The following is a 20,309-nucleotide window of genomic DNA, read 5'->3' as shown; positions in this document are numbered from 1 at the left end:
CATCTTGAGAATTAGTCATGGCTTATACAGTTAGTTTTGTAACCAGTCTATATTTAATACTCCTAACTAGTATCCAAACATCCTATGTGGCAAGCACTAAAGCTTAGAGCCCCAAAGTCAAGAGTGGTGATTATCCAAAAGGGAATGACATTGTGCTGCAGGGTACATTACAGATTAGCGCAACATTAACAATTTATCCCGCAGCGCAGGCGGCGTGTGCCTGTGGGGACGCGCCCAACACACCGAGGGCACCCGCTGCGCGCCAGGTGGGCTGCGGCGCCGGGGGGATGCCACTACGGCTGTTGTACACCCCAGGGAGCGAAGCACATCTAGGGCCCAACCAGTGGTGAGGCACCGTGACCATCGCCTTGGTACCGGCCACCACTGCCGCCGCTGCAGCCCTTCCTCTTGTTGTGTTTGCCGCCACCGCCGCTGCCCGAGCGGCCGCCAGGGCCATCACTACCGTCAGCAGAACTACCCCAAGTGTTGCTGCGGCCATCTCCCTAGCTTCGGGTGCCCAGGCAGGAGGAGGATGCATGGCAGACCATGGCACAAGAGAGCGATCCCACATATTGGGTGGTCTGCGAGGCGACCTTGCCCTCATTGGCAAGATGGAGTTCCTTGAGTGTTGGAACCAGTGGTGACCATCAAGTTCTCGATCTTGGAGCTGGCTTGAAGCCGGCCCGGCTTGGTACCACGAGCCTACGCTCCCACAGGTCCCATGTCCATCGGAGCTCCAACATACCAAGGCATTGGGCCTAATTCAACCCCAAAAGACTAGCCTGATTGGTTGGACTACCCCCATCTTATATGTTATGCTCCCCCACCATCGATATCCGATGTGGGACTAAACCTCAACAACCATCCCCATAGTCACACATCAGGGTGCCTCCACCATATATGTGACACTCGACATTTTTAATTAGGTTTAGCTTTTTCTGACCTTGGGTACTGGCTCTGATGTTGGAACCGGTGGTAACCACTGAGTTCTCGATCTTGGAGCTGGCTTGAACCCGCCTTGGTTCATTACCACAAGCCTACACTACCATAGGTCCTAGGGTCCACCGAAGCTGACAACATATATGGCCCCTGACTTTGCTCAACCCAAAAGACTAGCCTGATAGGTGGGGTCTTCTCCCAACTTATATGTTGTGCTCCCTCACCATCGCTACATGATGTGGGACTAAACCCCAACATTGAGAACCAGCTTCTTGCAAGCCATGGCGTAGTCAGGTAGTAGATTACAGTGGATGGTATTGTCAGTCGTGCTGGAGAACCGAGGGTTGAGGCCACACAGCAGGTTGAGGACGAGCTATGAGTCAAAGGACGGTGTGGCCAGCATTATGGAGCGCATCAGTGGTAGCCTTTTTCTTCTAGCAATACTCATTGATGGAGAGGTGACACCTTGAGTCATGGACTGGAACTCATGATTGAGGAAGACGACACAGGGAGCCATGTTCGCATGGAAGAGGCCCTCGATAGCATTCTAGAGCTGGCAGGCCATTTGGTCCATCTCAAGGGCGAGGCAAAGAATGTCATTCGCAGTAGAGCTGAGGAGTCAGTTGTGGACACAGGAGCTAGTCGCCGCCAAGATGGGTCATCAGGACATGAAGCCACCATGCCATTGATGTACGGGTGAAGGCCAAATTTGCCGGACATGGAGAGGAAGAAGCCTAACCAGCAGGTGAAGTTAGGTAGCTTCAACTCGAGGGTGATCAGCACATGGGACTTGACGATGATGGTCATGTTCAACGGGATGTAGAATGTTGGTGTGAGATCTGATCCAGAGGAGGCCTTCTAGTGCGGGCACTAGACGTGGCGCTAGATGTTGACTCCATCGTCATGCTAGGGGATGGAGAGGTGGCAGCTGTGTCGGGGAGCGCCGGTGCCACTAGCTAGGGTTAGGAGGAGGGGTAGGAATGTCCTAGGAAATGGGACATAGACCCTCTCTTCCCTTCCCTTCTCCCACATTGGGCTGGCCCATCATCGCGCCCGCATGAATGGCAGTGTCCTAGCCTAGCTCACTAACTCTGTCTTCCTCCGTCTCCCACTCGCTGGCGCACAGGCCCCTCATGTTAGCTCCATCATCTACCTCCTTCCCATTGACATGAATACCACGTCGTGGTGCTCACCTCGGCCACGCCACCATCACCGTGCCCCCTCTGAGTGGACAAGCTCGGGGACACATTCCTGAAGCTTCTTGGCCCCACCAGTTCTCTACTCCTCCTCTCTCCATCTCACTATTGCTCCCACGACATGCGGCGGCATGACCTCCCTCTACCCATACCACCATGGACTAGCCTTGAGATTCCTCTGCCACGCATGAATAAGCTCGCACTATGGCGAACCGCCTTAGGAATTCAAACAAGCGTGCGCGATAGCAGATAAGCCCATAGGCGAGGAAAATATCTTGTACTCTCACATCCATGTTTTGTTCTCGCTCCTGCAATCGAAGCACCGCCTCATCTAACATGTGGATCCTCTCTGCCTCCTCATCCTTCCTTCGATGGCGGCTTCTATAGGTAGCGGCGTCCTCAGGGAAGCCATGCCAACATGAAATCAACCCTTTGCCTCGCGTTCACCTAGGGTGTTCAAGAGTCTAGAGGGTGTACATCAGCTCATCCTTCTCTTTGTTGGGCACAAAAGCACCACTGGTAGAAGCATCTACAATATCGATAAGTCTTTGTGCTACTGTTATGATTTCTCCACCAATAACCGGCTCCCCGATCTTTGGGTCCTGTGATCCCCATGCGCAAAAAACCAATTCTTGGAGCGTTTGGGCCATTCGAGTGAAAATGGATGGATCCCTTTGGCAAGCAGGTCTGCTTCCATTCTTTGCCACTTTGGAATGGCACTCCTGTAGCCACCTGATCCCATTTTATGATGGTATACCTTCTGTCATGCATTCTGTTTGTTCCTTCTCACCCCTTTCTCACCCTCTTTCGATGTCTTGTACCTCACAAATTTAGGTCAGTCGTCCCTCAACTTTTTGTACAGGCTATTTTGACTGAAATCTAGAGTTAGATTCTTCTTGACAAATTCATTGTACAACTTCTTCTTCTAGGCTTGGAATTGTGTGGCCATCTTCTTGAGAGCCTAACTTTTAACTAGTTTTTTAAATCTTCATCTACTGATAGATTGAAATGTGCAGTGACTGAATCCCAAAGAAGGTCCTTCTCTCGCTCAGAGACAAAAATGATTAGAGGATCAACCTTCTTCTTTTTCCATTCATGGACGCTGATCGGGACCCTGTCCCTAACAAGAACTCACAGTGGTTTATGAACTTCTTTGCATTGTTTTTTGGCTAGAATAGTTCGCTGGTATTAGGATCGACTTATGTGGTTATGTAGTAGCCCTCCAACAGTTTTGTCAGGCCTCGTACACTTTTACTACTTTTCGTCGACGTTGTCGATCTTGAGGGCTATGTACGTAGAAACACAAAGATATATACGAATTAATAGAATTATGTTTAATTTCATATATATAAGAGATGCAAGATTATTAACAAATATACCTCGCCAGCATTTTCTTGCATAGGATTTTGGGCCAACATACCAAGGCCTTGGGCCTAACTCAACCCAAAATACTAGCCTGATAGGTTGGACCGCCCCCACCTTATATGTTGTGCTCCTCGACCATCGATATCCGAAGTGGGACTAAACCCCAACAATCTCCCCTATAGTCGCACATCAGGGTGCCCCCGCTATAACACCCTAGGTGTTTATGACCAGTTAAGCAATGGATTTGAGCCCAAACATGACATGTTAAGTGGTGATGAAGGTGTCAAGATCAAATCTACAAGAGTGGGATCCAACTTAAACTTGGACAACACACCCTTACTTGCATGTGAACCCTTGTTAAGATTATGCAAGAGTAATGTTAAACACGCTTATTTCATGTACATTACATCAACATGCATCAATCTTGACCAGTGGAAAAGTGTCATGAAGTTTGGAATCAAGAAGTCACATGAAATGATAAGTTATAATCTTTCTTGGATTGCTTTATTAAGTAAATGGGAATATGAGATATTGACCAAACCTTGCTACCTTGCCCAAATAACTCTAATTTAACTCTACAACAAAAGTCATGAAGGGTTCGTGTTGAGCAAATGTCAAGAAAAGGCCTCAATAATTCCAGGGTTTAACGAGGTGCTGCTTTGACCAAGATGAAAAATGGTTTCTGTACCAGATAGGAAGTTTGACCTTAAATAAAAGTTGAAGTTTGATTGGAGTAAAACAAACTTTATTTTTGGACCCAGACCTTATTCAACTTCTAAGTGGCTCAAATGGAGGACTCAAGATGGAATCAACAGCTATTTCTAGGCTCTAAATAATTCTAAGTCCAGAATTCATCGTCATTGACATTGGCATCCTACGTTCTCTAAAATTTGTTAAACACCTCAAGTTGAGCCAAAAGTAAAAGTTGGAATATATGTTTTGGAGAAGGACACACAAAAAGTTGGAATCAATTTGACCATGTTTCGATCAAGTAATTCGAGCTCAAGAAGAGAAAGGCTTAATCTTTGATTAGTCGCTGACAGCATCAAATCCAGGCTTAATTACCCATTAATCTATTTCTCTAATGGCTCGGCGCCCTTAATGAAAGATGTAGAGCAGTTCATGGGCTTCAACTTTTCTTTTGGTCCCAAGGTCCAATTCGGCCAGTGACTGTCCCAAAATCCCCTCCCACGCCGGCCACACTGTTGCCCGCTACATGCTCGATAAAATGCCCAAGCTGAGCGCCCCACCTTGCTGTCGCATGTCCCTATGCCCCTGCATCGATGCTGCTGCTTGCTCTCGCGCTCCCTTGTGCTCCAGCCATGCGGAGAGCCAGGCACGTTCCCCTTCGCTCGCTCTCGCCCTCCCTTGCGCTCTTCCTCTCACGATGCTACTGCTTGCAGGGGCGGACGCCATGGCTGCCATTGCCGGCCGAGCTCGCCACTGCCCGCCGTGTTCCCCACCCTCTAAGCCCTCTCTGCCCTAACTATGTGCACAAACTTGTTTGCCTCACACCCCACTATGTCCTACCCACGCTCGCGGGGTGAATCCGAGCCATGACCCACTGGTTGCAGCCTCTCTACCATCGTCCTCGCTGTCAGCACCACTGCGCGTGGCTGGCTGGCCTCGGGCCACCGTGGAGTGAGCTAACTGTACCCTCGGATGCCCGCAGCCCCCCTAGAACTCCAGCACGCGTCGAGCCTCCCTCCGCCGCTAGCTAGCCAGATCGCCAGAGGCTGCCATCGCTATTGTCATCTACTTCCATGGCCAGCAGGCCGCCTCGGGTCGAGCCAAGCTATCCCATGGATGTGCATGGATCCCCTAGCACTCCGCTGCCACCTCTCGCCGCCGGAGGAGGACCACCTCGCCGGAATTCAAGCCGCCATCAGCCTCCTCTGTTCTGTCCGAGTGAAGGACCTCGTGTAGGAATTAGGTGAAAGGGAAGGACCCAACTATGAATCATGTGACTCAAGGAATAGTACCAATAAGGACTTGTTTGCTGGAATCTGTTTTAGTGAAAAGTTAGGGTCCTCGGTGCAAATCTATTTTTCTTTTATGGCTAAAACTTTGGAAAAGCATTACAAATTGTAGAAAAAAACATAAAATAGCAAATGAGGACTTTTTTGAATCCTTGTGAGTAGATCTACACAGTAGAGTCATAATATGATATATGTTAGTAGAAAGTTTCTGATGTTTTTATTTATTCTTGCAAAGTGCTTTTAGAAATCCTTTTAAGTTGGTTAGATGCATATATTGAATTATAGAAGTCCAAAAATTGTGATTCTAGATGTGTTAGTCTTGTGATGACACTCTCTAGCTAAGAAAAATATTAAACATGCTAGTTGTGTACTGTTTTTATCATGTTTTTTATTAATCTTGTTAAATAGGCAATTTTAGCTTATTTTGCTTGTCATTTTCATATATAAAGTTTGGATGCTCCAATGGCTGTTAAATTTTTATGGTAGTCTACTAATACTATTTGTGTGCTGTGGTAAAAATTTTATGATTATTGGATGTAGTATGATTGATTTAACTTGTTTATTGCTTGATAAATGGTTTTAAATAAGTTATAATTTTAAATGTAGGTGTAAACATGAAAAATATGGTTCCACTAGCTTTGTATGATGTTGTACTACCATGATAACATATAATATGGCTATATATTTATAGAAAATAATGATCTTTATATTTATCTTGCTTTTACCTGTTTTCTTGCAATAGCCATTTGTCTTTTTCATAGTAATTAAAATATAAAACCTGAGCATGTGATCTTTATTAAAGTAGTCATGTTTTGATAACATATCTCATCCATAAAAATCTCAGCTCCAAATGAGGTGTTTACCACATCACCTATAATTAATATATATGTTTTAGTGTATAATTGGATAATGAAAGGATGCTAGTAGATGCATGCAATTAAGTCATGTGATGCTTTTAATATATATTGTTAAGTGATATATAAGATGCTAAGTTATGATAAGTAGTGGGTAAGCATCAAATATAACTAATATGTATGCTCTCATGTTAATGTAACAACTAGTGATTATGTTGCTTATACAAGTTCTTCATCCTTGCTTTAATTCTTGCTTAAAGTGTTTAGGGTGTTTCATGTTACCTAGAACCAATGCTAATTAACTATGTTCATAGCAGTTGTGAGCTATGTGTTTAACTTATGCATATGTTACCTTGTTAAAGAACTAAATGAAGAACCATGTCGCATACGTGCTGAAATGGCTGCATGTATGGTTGTGGTTAGGCAATTAATTTCGTGGTGATAATGATGTTTTCTGTGAATATGGTGAATACCAAAGTTGTAGGTAACTTAATAATCTTCCTTTTTTTTAAATTGTCATGACCATAGGCCTGATAATTTAGGAGCTATAGATTTTAAAAGTTTGTTGTTAAGTTTTGCTTGCTCTCTATACAGATCTGAATGATTGTGTTGTTTGACTTAGCTAAGTTTTGAATCATGTCTTGTAGATAATAGAAGAAGTGTAGTGCTTTTTAGGATCTTTCCAAGTTGTTAAAGATCACCCTTTTTTTGTGGTCTAAATCTCCAGTTATGAGCTTGTGAAGTGGAGTGATAGATTCTGTTCTAATCTGGATAGAGATGTCTTCTTTGTGATGTTTGACCTAGTTAACTTTGGAATTAGCTTGTAATGTTTATAACAAAATTGTGCATGGTTTGATAATATTTCTAAAAAGTCTAGAACCAGCTTGTTGTGAAAGCTAGAACTCAACTTATTACTGTCTGAAGTTACATGTCAGATTATGTCCATGTTTTGGACAGAATTGTTGCTTTGTGTGTTTAAGGCCAAATAACTGTTGAATCACTTAAATATGATAATAATAAAGCTGTAGATAACTTAATAAGATTCCTATAAAGTTAAGGATCATGCTTGTTGGATGATTACAACTCTAGTTATACATTTCTAAAGTTAATGTTAGTTTTCTATCCTTATCAGTATAGACCTGAGATATTGGCATATTTGATCATGTTAACCTATGAGTTAGCTTCTGGAATCCATAAAGTCCAAGATCACTCTTATTGAATGATTGTAACTCCAGTTATGGTTAAAACACGTGACTGCTATACTGTTGTCCAAATTCTATGTATGCACTTAAGTTGATTGCCCATTCTTGATGTTGCTAGTGCATGCTCTAAATTATGTAGCCCTAGTTACTTAGTTGAATGACTTGCTGTCTAGTGCTTAAATCAATATGATGTGACCATTGTTCATATTCATGCACTTGCAGTATTGCATCTCATCTAGGTACGCTAGATGCAACACGTGAAGGACGTGATGATGGAATCGAACCAGAAGATGGTGTTGGTGGACCTATCCCGAAGATGGAAAGACCCTTGGAGTACATGCCTAAATAGGATATGCTCACCAAGCGAGTGTCATCTAACAAACACTAACCTATCTATCCCCATCTGTGTTGATTAAGGATCGATTCGTTGTACGTCCTCATGTCATGTTGAACACATGCCTAGCACTTAGCTGCCCGAATCCGACGATACGATAGCAAAGCCGAGTAGTTCAATTCAGGTCGGGCCCCGATAAGTGGAAGTGCGCACACTGGAGGTAGTAAGTATGAGCAGAGAGCCAATGGCATGAGTCCATGGGCGGGTTCGAGTCCTGATCTTCCAGGCATATTGGTAGAATCTCTGAGGGTGCGGCGCTGATCGGACCCACGACTGCATCTGAATTGTACCAAAGGTGACCTAAGGATACCTTAGCGCAGGTGTGCCTCGGTTTGTGTTAGGAATAAATTCCCTAGCTGGGTAGGAATCGATTTGAATCGCCGCCTCTCCCGGATAGTGAGAACTTGACTGAGCAACGGCAACGTAGCATTAATTAATGGAATTTGATGGTTATGATGAATATGGAAATGTTACACCGACAATGGTTACGGTTCTCTGTTACTAAATGATATTCCACATGTTTGGCACAGGTTAGTTGCTAATCTAGAGATGAATAGCTATAATTAACTTGGTTACCGAATTATAAAATGTACAGCTAAACTAGTGGCTTTTATGCAAAATTTTGTCAAAGTTAGCTCTACCTATAAAGCCTTGCATACTCCTTGGTGTCACATTATTTCTTGTTTATGATGGGTAGGTCTAGCTGAGTACATTCGAGTACTCAGGGTTTATCCCACCATGTTGCAAGTGAAGTTCTTGGCCTACTGAAGAAGGTGGTTAACCGCCGGTGGGCTTGGTGACTCTATATTTATTTCTCATCTATATGATTTTATCAGAGGATGTCACTTATGCTAGCAATGTATTTGGAACTTATATTATTGTAATCATTTGAAAGCTATGTTGTTTTCACCAATCAGTTTTGAAACCCAAACTTGTATTATTATTTGTGAACTCATTGTAAACATTATTTCTGCGGCAACTCTATGTATGTGATGTGTATTTGCTTAATCACTCGATCTTGGTTATGATGTTGATTTACCGAGGTCCTTCGGGACACTCAACGGACTATCGGTTTATATAAATGAAAGTATGCACGCGTCAACGTGTTAAACGGGGGCTGCCGTACTTGATCTTGTATAAATTGGGCGGTTCTGTCACACCCGCCACATATGTGACGCTCAAGATTTTTTTATTGGGTTTCACTTTTTCTGACCTTGGGTACTGTCTTTGATACCAATTGTTGGAACCAGTGGTGACTGCTAAGTTCTTGATCTTGGATCTGGATTGAAGCTGGCCCAGCTCGTTGCCACAAGCCTACGCTCCCACATGTCCTAGGGTCCACCGGAGCTGAAAACATATAAGACCCATGACTTTGCTCAACCCAAAAGACTAGCCTGATAGGTAGGGGCTTCTCCCGCCTTATATGTTGTGCTCCCCCACCATCTCTACATGATTTTTGGTATTTCTTAATGCATACAGAAATAATCCGCAAGCGCACGGAATTACCGTTGTATCATTTCACCCGTATATATTCAGGATATCGTATTTTCCACATGGAATGGAGGTACTCTTCTAGCTAGTTTGTCTAAGGACAGCACAAGGATAAAGTTGGTAAAGGTTGAGATGGATTACTTTGGTTATAGGGTCTATAAATAGACAAACTCTACCCTTACTCACTTCGGGCACTGGAGAACGCCTGGTCTGCCAAGCATTTCTAGCCTATAGCTCTATGTCGTACCTAGATGTGGGGGATTACAAGGGATGGACGGGGCTATCAGCACCTGCCACCTACCTCTCAACCATGGAGTACGAGGCAAATGAAGGTAGCCTCCAGCCTAAACACCACGTCTACGCTATTGACTACTACTCTAGTGTGTATACAAGGGTTATCCGTCTCTATTAGGGCCCTTCTACTAGAGCATTTGTCGTAAGGGCGAATGGCGATCCCGTAAACAAGTATGAGTAAAGATTAACTAATCAAAAGATTTGTAGCCAAAAGAATCACGAACACTGTTGACAAATAATCGTCTGCAGTCCTCCGAGGGGTATCCCACGAAGGTAGATTGATGGACAGAGAGGCGTGTAATCAAGAACAAGAAGGGAATAGAGACACACGAGTTAGACAGGTTTAGGCCATCAGTATGACATAATACCCTACTCCTATGGTCTATTGGATTGTATTGGCTATCGTATGATACTGTGTGAGTTTAAAGGGGGTCCCTGCCCGCCTTATATAGTCCGGGGGTAGGGTTACAAGTCGGTTAGATCTGAGAGATAATCGAAAAGTAATAATAGATTACAGGAATCATGGGATCATAAGTATCCTAACAGATCTCGTAGCATCTTTAGGATATCTTCCCAGTATCTTGCGGGAGGCGCCAAGCAGAGTCGTGCCCCGCAAGGCTTAATCTCACGGGCTGGGCCACCCTGGGGGGTGCAACCCATGTGGTCTACCATGGGTATTTGGGGTCATACCCCCACAGCTAGTCCCCAAGCACCTTGTACTCATTGTGCAACATCGTCTTGAGCTTGTCCAAGCAGGTGCGAACAAAGCCGAGCAGTCAGACTCATGGTTCGACCATCGTGATGAGTTGTCGAGCAGTTGTGAGCAGTTGCCAAGCAGCGTGAACCATCACCGAGCAGCATGAACCGTAGCTGAGCAGTGTAACCCAAGTACGGCTTGCCATTAGGGTGTAAGGAGCTCAAGTTCAGAATCGAAAATTTCTTCGTAGTGGACCAAGTGTGCCCACTTAGTGTTCGTCCACGAGAAAAAGAGATAGTCTTCTTCAGCTTTAAGAGGCACAGAGTCTTCCAAAATAAAGCAAACACATTCTCTGCGAGGTGAAGTATGCCCACTTAGTCCCCAAGCCTGATAGTACATGACATAGTCATGTGGTGCTAGGGTCCAAAGTAGAAAAATAGTAGAAGACCAGCCAAGCAAGTAGTCAGTCCTCGGGCGTAGCCCCGAGATGAGAAAAAGCACATTCACCGCAAGGTGAAGTGTGCCCACTTAGCCCCCGAGCCTGATAGTAGGTGACATAGTCATGTGGTGCTAGGGTCAGAAACAAGAGTCAACTAAAGAAAAATCCCCAATGCGGCGAGGAACCGAGACATAATGCTAACACATTCCCTGAGCCACAAGAGGAAATCTTGGAGAAAACAAATCATAGAGAAAATACCAGAGTAATGGCTATACAGTAGTAATTATTGAGCCATAACGATTGGTGGAGAAGTTGGCGAATATTCGGCGAGCCGTAACAAATTGTGGAGATAAATCAGCGAAACAGGCCACGGTTGCGCGAAAGCCCAGGTAACGGCCCACCTTGCTGTTGCGGAGAATTTAGAGAGGCGCAAATCACATGAATGGTTTCCCAAAAACCCTCTAATGCGAAAAGGTGGGGGAGTGCTTTATAACTGCACCTCTGCATCCCGCGCTCCCACCTTTGCCACTTTGCCATTTCATCTTCTTCCTTAGCCCTCACATTTCTAGATTCACATCCCCGCATGCTTTCACCGCCAATCCTCATCCGGATCTGAGAGATGGTGCTGAAGAGGGGAGCTGTGAACCCAAAGAAGGCGAGCCCAAAGAAAGTGAGCGCTAGAGCCTGTCGTGACGAAGAGTGGGTGCAGTCGCGCTTAGGGGAGATGGAGCTCAACAGATTGGTGGAGGCGGGCGTTCTTCCCAACCACGTCACCGCCAGACGGCGGCCGACCCTCAGTGAGCCCTTCCCCATGCCTCTTACCGATGAAGCTATGGTATTTGAGGACTACTTTTGGCGCGGGTTAGGTTTTCCTGTTCACCCATTTTTGAGGGATTTGATGGAGTTCTAGAGAATTAGTCTGTGCAACCTCCACCCAAACACCATATTGTACATTTCTATCTTCATCCATTTCTTTGAGTCGTATCTCAGAATCCTTCCCCACTTCAACTTCTTCCATCACCTGTTCTGGCTGAAGAAAAGAGGCGGTGGTGGTTCCAAGGTGGTCGGTGGAGTGTATCTTTAGCTACGCGATGGAATGGCGAGCGAGTACCTTACTGTGCCACTAAACACATTGCTGAAGGGGTGGAACGCCAGGTGGTTTTATATGAAGTAGAGCCACCCTGTCGTCCGCTGCGATGCCGACCACATCCCGGAGAGCCAGAAGAGTTGGTCGGAGATGCCAAGCAGTGCTGATATGGAGCAAGTGAGGGAGCTCCTTGGCTTAATAAAGGGTGTGAAGACCAACAGTGGATTGGTGGTGACAAGCTTTATAGTGCGTCGCGTGCAGCCCTGAGAGGAGATGGCTCACACAGCCTTTGATTTCAATGGGGAGACCGACGGTACCCGGGAGAGGACAAAGATGTTGTCGAGGGACATAGTGCAAGAGCGGGTTGTAGAGCTATTCGCTCCATTTGCTAGGGCAGACGAGACCCTTTCACTGCAAAAATCTACATCCCTAGGTAAATATCTCAATTGTGTGTTCCTGACATTTTTTATCTTCTGTCATTGTCGAGCAGTGGACTGATTCACTTATACAAAGATCCATTCGTAGGAAAGGGTGGTGTACTTCTTGGGTGTGCCGAGGGGCAATTGTCCGCAGGCAGTAGATGCCCGGCCATTGAAACAGCCTAAAGAGGGAGCCGTCAGCATCTCATCAGTGAGTCCATCGCTGGTGTCAGAGAAAATCTAGGGGAAGAGGGTAGCGGCAGACGAGCTAGCCTGGAAGAAGAGAAAGATGGCAAGTGCCACCCCCCTTAAGCCGGGTGGCATCTCGCTTGGTGATGACCAGACCACTCGAACGTGGAGTACCGCGATGTTCGAGTGGTCGAATGATGACAAAGTTCTAGTTGCTCCTCCACCGAGCATGAAGGCGCCTCCGCGCAGCACGCTTGGAGGAACAATCGACGGAAGGGTAGGAAGTCCCCCAATAGCAGGTGATGGGAGCCCCCGAGCAGCAAGCGAAGGGAGTCCCCGAGCAGCAGGTAAAGGGAGTCCCCGAGCAGTAGGCGAGGGGAGCCCTGGAGCGGTGGGTAGAGGGAGTCTCCGAGCAGCACATGAGGGGAGCCCCAGAGCAATGGGCAGAGGGAGTCCCCGAGCAGCAAGCAATGTGAGCCCCAGAGCGGCAGGTGAAGGAGAGGCCGATGGCGAAGACTGCAGCACCTCCACCCCAAGTCACAGGCGTCGACCCCAAGGCCACGGCTAGGTGCTCGGGTAGGCAGCATCGGTTTAGAAAAATCTATCAGAAAACCACTACGTAAGTACCCTTATCTTGGAGTTATTTGGTTGTCATATCCTTATCCTTTTTTAGCGAGTGACGATCTGATCTGATGTAGAGCGAGGCGTACGGAGTATCTGGCCCCACCCATCTAGACTGACGAGCAAACGAAGGCTGGCCCCATGGCAGAAGAGATGCCAGTGGACCCTGTCTCGAAGTCCCTAGGTGCTTGATGGCCTGCAGAGGAGTCGACTACCGCTGCTGGTGAACTTGGCGATGGTGAACACTTAGCGCCGACAGCGGATGGTTCGGCAACGATGCCCGGGGCAATGCCAGAAAACACCGGGTCTTCAGCGGCAAATGTAGGAGATGTCAGTGCCACGCTCGAGTCGAGGGCGGCTAAGCCGGTGGCGCCCAAGGAGCAGCTAACGCCTCCCGAGGCATCTCAAGGCATGGTCGGACCCACTGTCTGGCCACGGAGCCCCCCGGTGGTGCCTCCAGCCAAGGTGGAGGAGGACGAGGTGGAAGAGATCGAACATGAAGAACCTCGACCCCAAGCTGTCCGAATCCTTCGCAGACGCACCGATGATGTGGTGGTTGTTGAGGAGGAGGACACCACCACGGAGCTAAAGAGATTGGACTCTGCCCTTACTAGAGTGATGAAATAGATCAAGGTTAGTACTACATCTATAATGTTCATTTTTGTCGTTGGAGATTGTTCTTCTTCATAATCTTGGCATTTTTGTAGGGGATAACTCAAACTACCGAGCAGCGGCGCCAGCTGATAAAGAGGATGGCGCCCCTTGCCAAGAAGAACAAAAAACCAAAGGAGGTGATGAACCTTATGGAGAAGAATATCCAGAAGGCCCAGCGCAAGCAAGACCTTGCTGAGTCCAACATGCAGGACAAAGAGTATCAGAAGGGCATCCTATCAAAGCAGCTGGTGACCATGTCCGAGCTGCTGCGTGGCAAGTCTAAGCAGCTAGCCACTATCTCCGAGCAGCTGTCGAGTGCTTCCGAGCAGCTGGAGCGGAAGTCCGAGTAGCTCAGAAATGTATCCGAGTAGGAAACAGGTACGGCATATCGACGAACGTGCTTTGTATTGTTGAACAACCATATCTTTGTTGATGACTATTTTGCTTGTAGAGCAAGATGCGAAGCTTGGCTAGCTGCACCAAGCCGTCAACCAACTCTGAGAGGAGAAGGCGAAGGAGACATGGCGAGCAGACAAACTAGCTGAGGAGCTAAAAGGTGTGTACTTCCTGGTTAGAGTTACTGTTCAAGTAGTTCCTTGCTTGATGGAACCTTGAAATGCTTGCAGACTACCATTAGAGGGTCAAGGCACAATTTGATGTGCTGGTGTAGGAGGCCAGGACCAAAAGAAACAAGTTCGACACCGTAGTCGCTGGAGTTAAACCGGTGCTCAACTGCGTCGACCTGGAGGCGGCTCCTCAGCCCAATGGCAGACTGCCATGTTTGGACACCATCATCTAGAGGTGCAAGGCAGCGTGGGAAAATTTCAAGGGCTTCAACCACGACGCCATTGTGACTGCCATTACCCATGCCCTTGCGGTGGTTTGGTCCCACTATCCAGCCATTGACCTTTAGGCGATAGGGGCCAGATTCACCAAAGGGATGGGCAAGGCGAAGCACCAGTAGCTGGAGGATGAGGTGGAGGGTGCCGTGAATAAGCTGGCCGGTGACATCGACCTGTTCGGCGAGACGGACGATGATGGCGAAGCTCAGTGATCTGCTTGGAGAGTCACACTGTATTAACTAGAGAAAGTAGTTAGAATGCACAAGGGCACAAACAAACATTTATGTATATGTATAATTGTTGACATGTGCATATTTTTGCTGGTATTACGGTGAAAAATCATTGGAATATTAACCCTAACGCAATTGTGCATGGTATAAATAGCATCCGAGCAGTTAGTTCGTTACTGAACTCTTTGGCCTTACCTAGCCCATTGTCCATAATGTCGAGCGCGAAGCCCGTGCACGTGTAAGAGGAACAGGCATGACCAAGGAACCATAGCCGACCACCCATTACGCAGAGCGCGGAGCCCGTAGCACGTGTAGGGAGAGATCGGAGACTGGGTCTTCTCCATAGAGAAAGGAGTAGAACATGTGCTGCTCAGCGGTTGGCGAAATAATTTGGAGATAAACATGGTATTAGTGGCATCCGAGCAGTTAGTTCTCTATTGTGCTCTTGGCCTTGGCTAGCCCATAGTCCATAACATCGAGCGTAGAGCTCGTGCATGTGTAGGAGGAATAGGTATGACCAAGGAACCGTAGCCGACCACCCATAACGTAGAGCACGGAGCCCGTAGCACGTGTAGGAAGAGATCAGAGACTTGGTCTTCTCCATAGAGCTTAGAGACAAGATGTGTGCTGCTCGGCGATTGGTGATTTGGAGAAAGTTGTTCGGCGAAATATGTTGGAGATTTGGAGAAACGTGGTCAGTGATTTAGAGAAAGTTGTTCGGCGAAATACGTTGGAGATTTGGAAAAACGTGGTCGAAGATTTGGACAAACTTGTTCGGTGAAATACGTTGGAGATTTGGAGAAACGTGGTCGGCGATTTGGAGAAACTTGTTCGGCGAAATATGTTGGAGATTTGGAGAAACGTGGTCGGCGATTTGGAGAAACTTGTTCGGTGAAATACTGTTGATGCAAAAGTGATCTGCAAACACAAAGGGCTAATACCCGAATCGATATCCAAAGCGTGCCAGTCGATTTGACCTGTTAATCGACAAGGATGAAGAAACGAACACTTTGGTCCTGACAACAGCGATACGCCCGGAAGCCACGGCCAAGAGGTGCTCACGCGGAACTCGAGAATCGCCGAAGATCGCGCTGAAACGATGCAGCTCGCCGAATCAATGAGAACTCGTAAAAAGAAAAATATGCAAATTGACGAAGTCGCCGAAAAGTAGATGCAAATAGGAGTAAAAGTTAGTTTTGATATTGATTGATATTATTTTTTTTACATTGCCCCTTACTCCATATTTATACCCTGATCTAAAGAGACACAACCAAACACAACTAGGACACCAATCCCATATCTAAGGAAACACGTGACTCTTACACGAATCATAACCTAGCAAATACAGAAAAGGAAATCAACTCCTATCTATTTCCCTGTCCGCCTTAATTACGATGGAAATCTCACTGTCCTTTCCATCGGCATACTCCCTATTTCATCGGCAGTAGGCTTCAAGTCTTCCTTCATCGGCAGACTCCCTACTTCATCGGCAATAGTCTTCAAGTCTTCCTTCATCGGCATACTCCCTGTTTCATCGGCAGTAGTCTTTAAGTCTCCTTTCATCGGCATCGACAACAACTCCTCCAACCTCATCGGCAACGCCTGAGTCCAAATCATCCTTTCCATCGATCATCACCAACTATCGGCAACCATTTTTACAAACTGGCTTTTATTGGCTATCAAAGTATTCAATAACTTTCCCCTTGCCGATTGGTCCACTCCGATTATTTTGACACGTGCAAAAAAAACGGTGTCAACACATGCCCCCCAATTTCGGAGTATAAAACCATTAATGCTCCGAAATTTACTCCAGATAACGCTTGCCTTTGCCCAATTACCGTAACTCATTCTCCAAGCCAAAACTTGATTTGTTATCAAATCCAATCAAATCTAATCTTGATCCACGCACTTCAGTAAATATCGCACAATCACCAACCACTCTTGCCTTGATTGAGATACCAAAACAACAACCCATCGGCAAGATCCTAACATGATAATGCTGCCATTTTAAGAATTAAAATATCATGTATCGATATCCCTTCCAAGTCATGATTACTTGTTATCAACTCATCTGTACAATCCCCTGATTATCGCGCGAATAGTTACCATATCCCTCTGCACCGCCTTGACCTATATGCGCGCGTCATAGAGATAAGTCCAAAATACCCTTATTCTGGGCGGCTTATAAATAGATTTCTCCGGAACCCTCATTTTCTATCTTCAGCCTCCAATCCTTGGCATTCTCTCTCTCCGGCGGCGACTCCGACGAACAACCGCGCAACCTCGACCAACAAGAACCCTTCTCCGGCGCTAACTTCAAGTTCCCGGCTCATATCTCCACCTTCCTCAAGACAATGGCCATCAACTTCGACGTCCCCGCGGTTCGCTCCACTTCCATTACCTTTTACTTTGATCTTTTTGTAAATTTATTCAGTTGGTGATTTTTCCTTTCTTCTGTCTTCTGGATTCCATAACCCTAGGAACTGCGCAACAAATTAATTATCCCAACCGATCAGCCACACGTCCAATGCCTTGGACCGATGGGCAACCCAGATCCAACCGATCTGATCAACGCAGAGGTTAACAGAATCCCCTTTAGAGCCCAAAATTTCTCCCTGAACTTGTGGAAAGACACATTCCGATCTTGGCCCAAAACCACCAAAGGGTGGAAAGATTGGTATTTGAGGGTTAATAGATCGATGCAAGTATACTGGGCAGAACGAAAGTTAGACCAATGTATCAGGCTCTCTATTGCCGATATGCAGAAAAATGAATCAATGATGATTGCAGCTGCTTATTTCTGGTCAGATACGACCAATACTTTTATGTTTGGACATGGCCCAGCTACCCCCACCCTTGCCGATGTCCACATGCTTACTGGCTTGGACATCTCAACTGCCGATGAAGGCTCCATCTTTGGTAGAAAGCCTGAATATAGAGTGAATACCCGTAACATCGGCGGTTGGACAGGATATATTCAAGAGTACCAGAAAACCGGGACACCTAGCCAGAGGGAACATGCCACATTCCTGAATATGTGGTTAGAAAAATTTATCTTCTGTGGTCGATCAGTAGGACCAACCAACGCCTTCCTCCCTGCAGCTGAACTTCTGGCTAATGGCGTAAGGTTTCCTCTTGGCCGATACCTTCTGAGCTCCACTTATCATCTTCTTCACCAAGTGTCTCAGAAACTTCTGCTTGGCGAACCCATTGGCAACTTGGGAGGCCCATGGTGGTTCATCAACATGTGGCTGAATGCCCATATGCACAAACGTTTGCAATGGGACTTTTTTGCTCAACAATTCCCACGAGAAATTGCTGAAGATTATGTGCTCGGGGATGATGAATCGGCAACACGCTCACCCCTCAATTTTGGTGAAGCCATAATTGTCCTTCCTGGAACAGAAGCCAACGAAGACCAAATCGGCAGATTCTTTCAAAGCTTCTATAATGGTCTTTCTCGTGATCATAGGGCCTGGGTGCCTTATATCGACGAAGAAAACAGATTCCCCCTTCTTTTCAACTTTGCCGATGACACTCTGAATCAAGATAATGAGCTCATGATGGCTATCATCACTCCCAGGGCAATTCCAGTAAACACATTCGGCAGCGGGAAAAACACCAATATTACATATGAATTTTACAACCCATCGGCAGTATCCCGCCAATTGGCTTTTGGGCAACTGCCAATCAAACTCTGTTTTGCCGATGTGATCAAACCCAGGGAAACAATCACCTGTGGAACAGACTGGAACAAGGTAGTACAACTTTCTCCTGATGCCGATACTACAGATGTTGATATATCCACCTGGACACCAATATCTTTCATCACCGAGTCATACAAGCAATGGTGGCGAGAGTGGAAAGAGCAACTGTTCTCGACTTCTGCTCACACATATCGGCACATGATTGATTCTGAATATGCCATCCCCGACGACGCGGTAAGTTTCCTCGAACTCCCTTCTACTTTTCCTTTCATTTATCAATAACTGACTCCCTTGTAACAGGTTAACCACCCAGCACCATCGGTGAGCAAAAGTGGGAAACCCTTCAACCTCCGGCCTATTTCCCCAACATCGCCGATCGGCTACAACGCTCCCACCTTAGCCGCTTTGACCCACCAGAAGATTCGTACCAAGACCATCACTTTTAAGTCCAAATTGGCTACATCCAGGGCTACTCCATCGGCCGCTGCTACAACCTTGGTCAAAGCCTTTAAGGTAACAACCTTGTTTATTTTCACTTATGCCGATCACAAACTATATTAACCTTAATCATCAGGGGGTAAGAGCTGCTACTGGATCATCATCGGCAATTCCGCCGATATCAAGCACCACTCCTTCAGAGGTAGCTTCTTGACTTTACATTTATCTGTTAAATATCATATCTCACACTTGTTTTACAGCAACAATTGGGTACATCGGCAAACGTACCAGATGCCCAAGCTTCACAACCAACAAGTGTCGATGCCCCCCAGCCAATTGTTGCCGATGTCCAAGCAAAGCGCAAAGCTTCAACAGATACTGAAGCACAACCAAAACGACAAAGGTCTATGCCGATCCCTACATCTGCCCCAATGTCATCGGTCATCATACCTCAAGAGCCCACCACCGATGAAGTCACAGAGGATATCCCATCGGCAAGCTCAGCCGATCCACACGACATACTCCAGGTGGCTTCCTCCAGTCAAGCACAGGAAATTGCCTTGAAACAGGTAAACCGATCAACCTATCTGATTTTACAATACTCATATTTACCCCTGATTGATCTCCTTGTCTTTCTTTCAGGAACAAGATTCCCCGAACAGCCTATTTTCCTTTGCCATTGACATTTCTGACGACGATGGAGAGGAAACAAGTTCTTCCCTTGCACTGGGAACAATATCGGCAGAGACTAAATCCAAGTTGGAAACTCTCCTGAACTTGCTACAGCAAAGTACCGCCCAACTGGTAGACGACTCGGACCCCGCAAAGGCAATTTTCAAAACAATTCGTGGCCAGGTCCCTGCCGATGTTGAAGAAATACTCTTCCCAGCAGCTCACTTAGAAAGCCGTCAACTGCAATATCAACGGGCTGCTCAGCGCATTGCCGATAGAGCAGCTCAAGCTCAACTTAAAGGAGAGATGCTACAACTGAAACAAATCGCTGATGAGAAGCACAAGGGCATCGTCAACTTGCAGACTTCGGGTGCTGCACTTAAGCAGAAAATCTTGGATCTATCGGCAAGGAAGGCAGCTCTATTGGCTGAATTGAAAGAAATCGATGCAGCCTTAACTCATGCTCAACAAGAAGAAAACCAGCTACCCAATGCCGTCAAAGCCCTTCAGCAAGAAAGAGATATCCAAGCTCGCAAAGCTTTAGCCATGAAGAAGAAACTCAAGCCTGTGGAGGGTGCTGCCGATGACGATATCAAAGAA

At 46.3% G+C, this 20,309-nt stretch overlaps 1 long non-coding RNA gene across 1 annotated transcript in view; it reads left to right on the top strand.

Annotated features, from left to right (window-relative positions):
* LOC136482737 (uncharacterized) overlaps positions 1 to 19,802 on the top strand; it is a 251,724-nt gene extending 231,922 nt beyond the window's left edge. Inside the window, exons 2-3 of the long non-coding RNA XR_010765182.1 lie at positions 19,441 to 19,606; positions 19,680 to 19,802. This is a non-coding gene — a long non-coding RNA (uncharacterized lncRNA). The remainder of the gene's footprint in view (positions 1 to 19,440; positions 19,607 to 19,679) is intronic.
* The last annotated feature ends 507 nt before the right edge of the window (positions 19,803 to 20,309 follow it).

This window comes from Miscanthus floridulus, chromosome 9, assembly GCF_019320115.1.
Source record: "Miscanthus floridulus cultivar M001 chromosome 9, ASM1932011v1, whole genome shotgun sequence".
Classification (NCBI taxonomy): domain Eukaryota; kingdom Viridiplantae; phylum Streptophyta; class Magnoliopsida; order Poales; family Poaceae; genus Miscanthus; species Miscanthus floridulus.
Note: the sequence above shows the minus strand (reverse complement) of the source record. Positions and strands in the feature narration are given on the sequence as shown.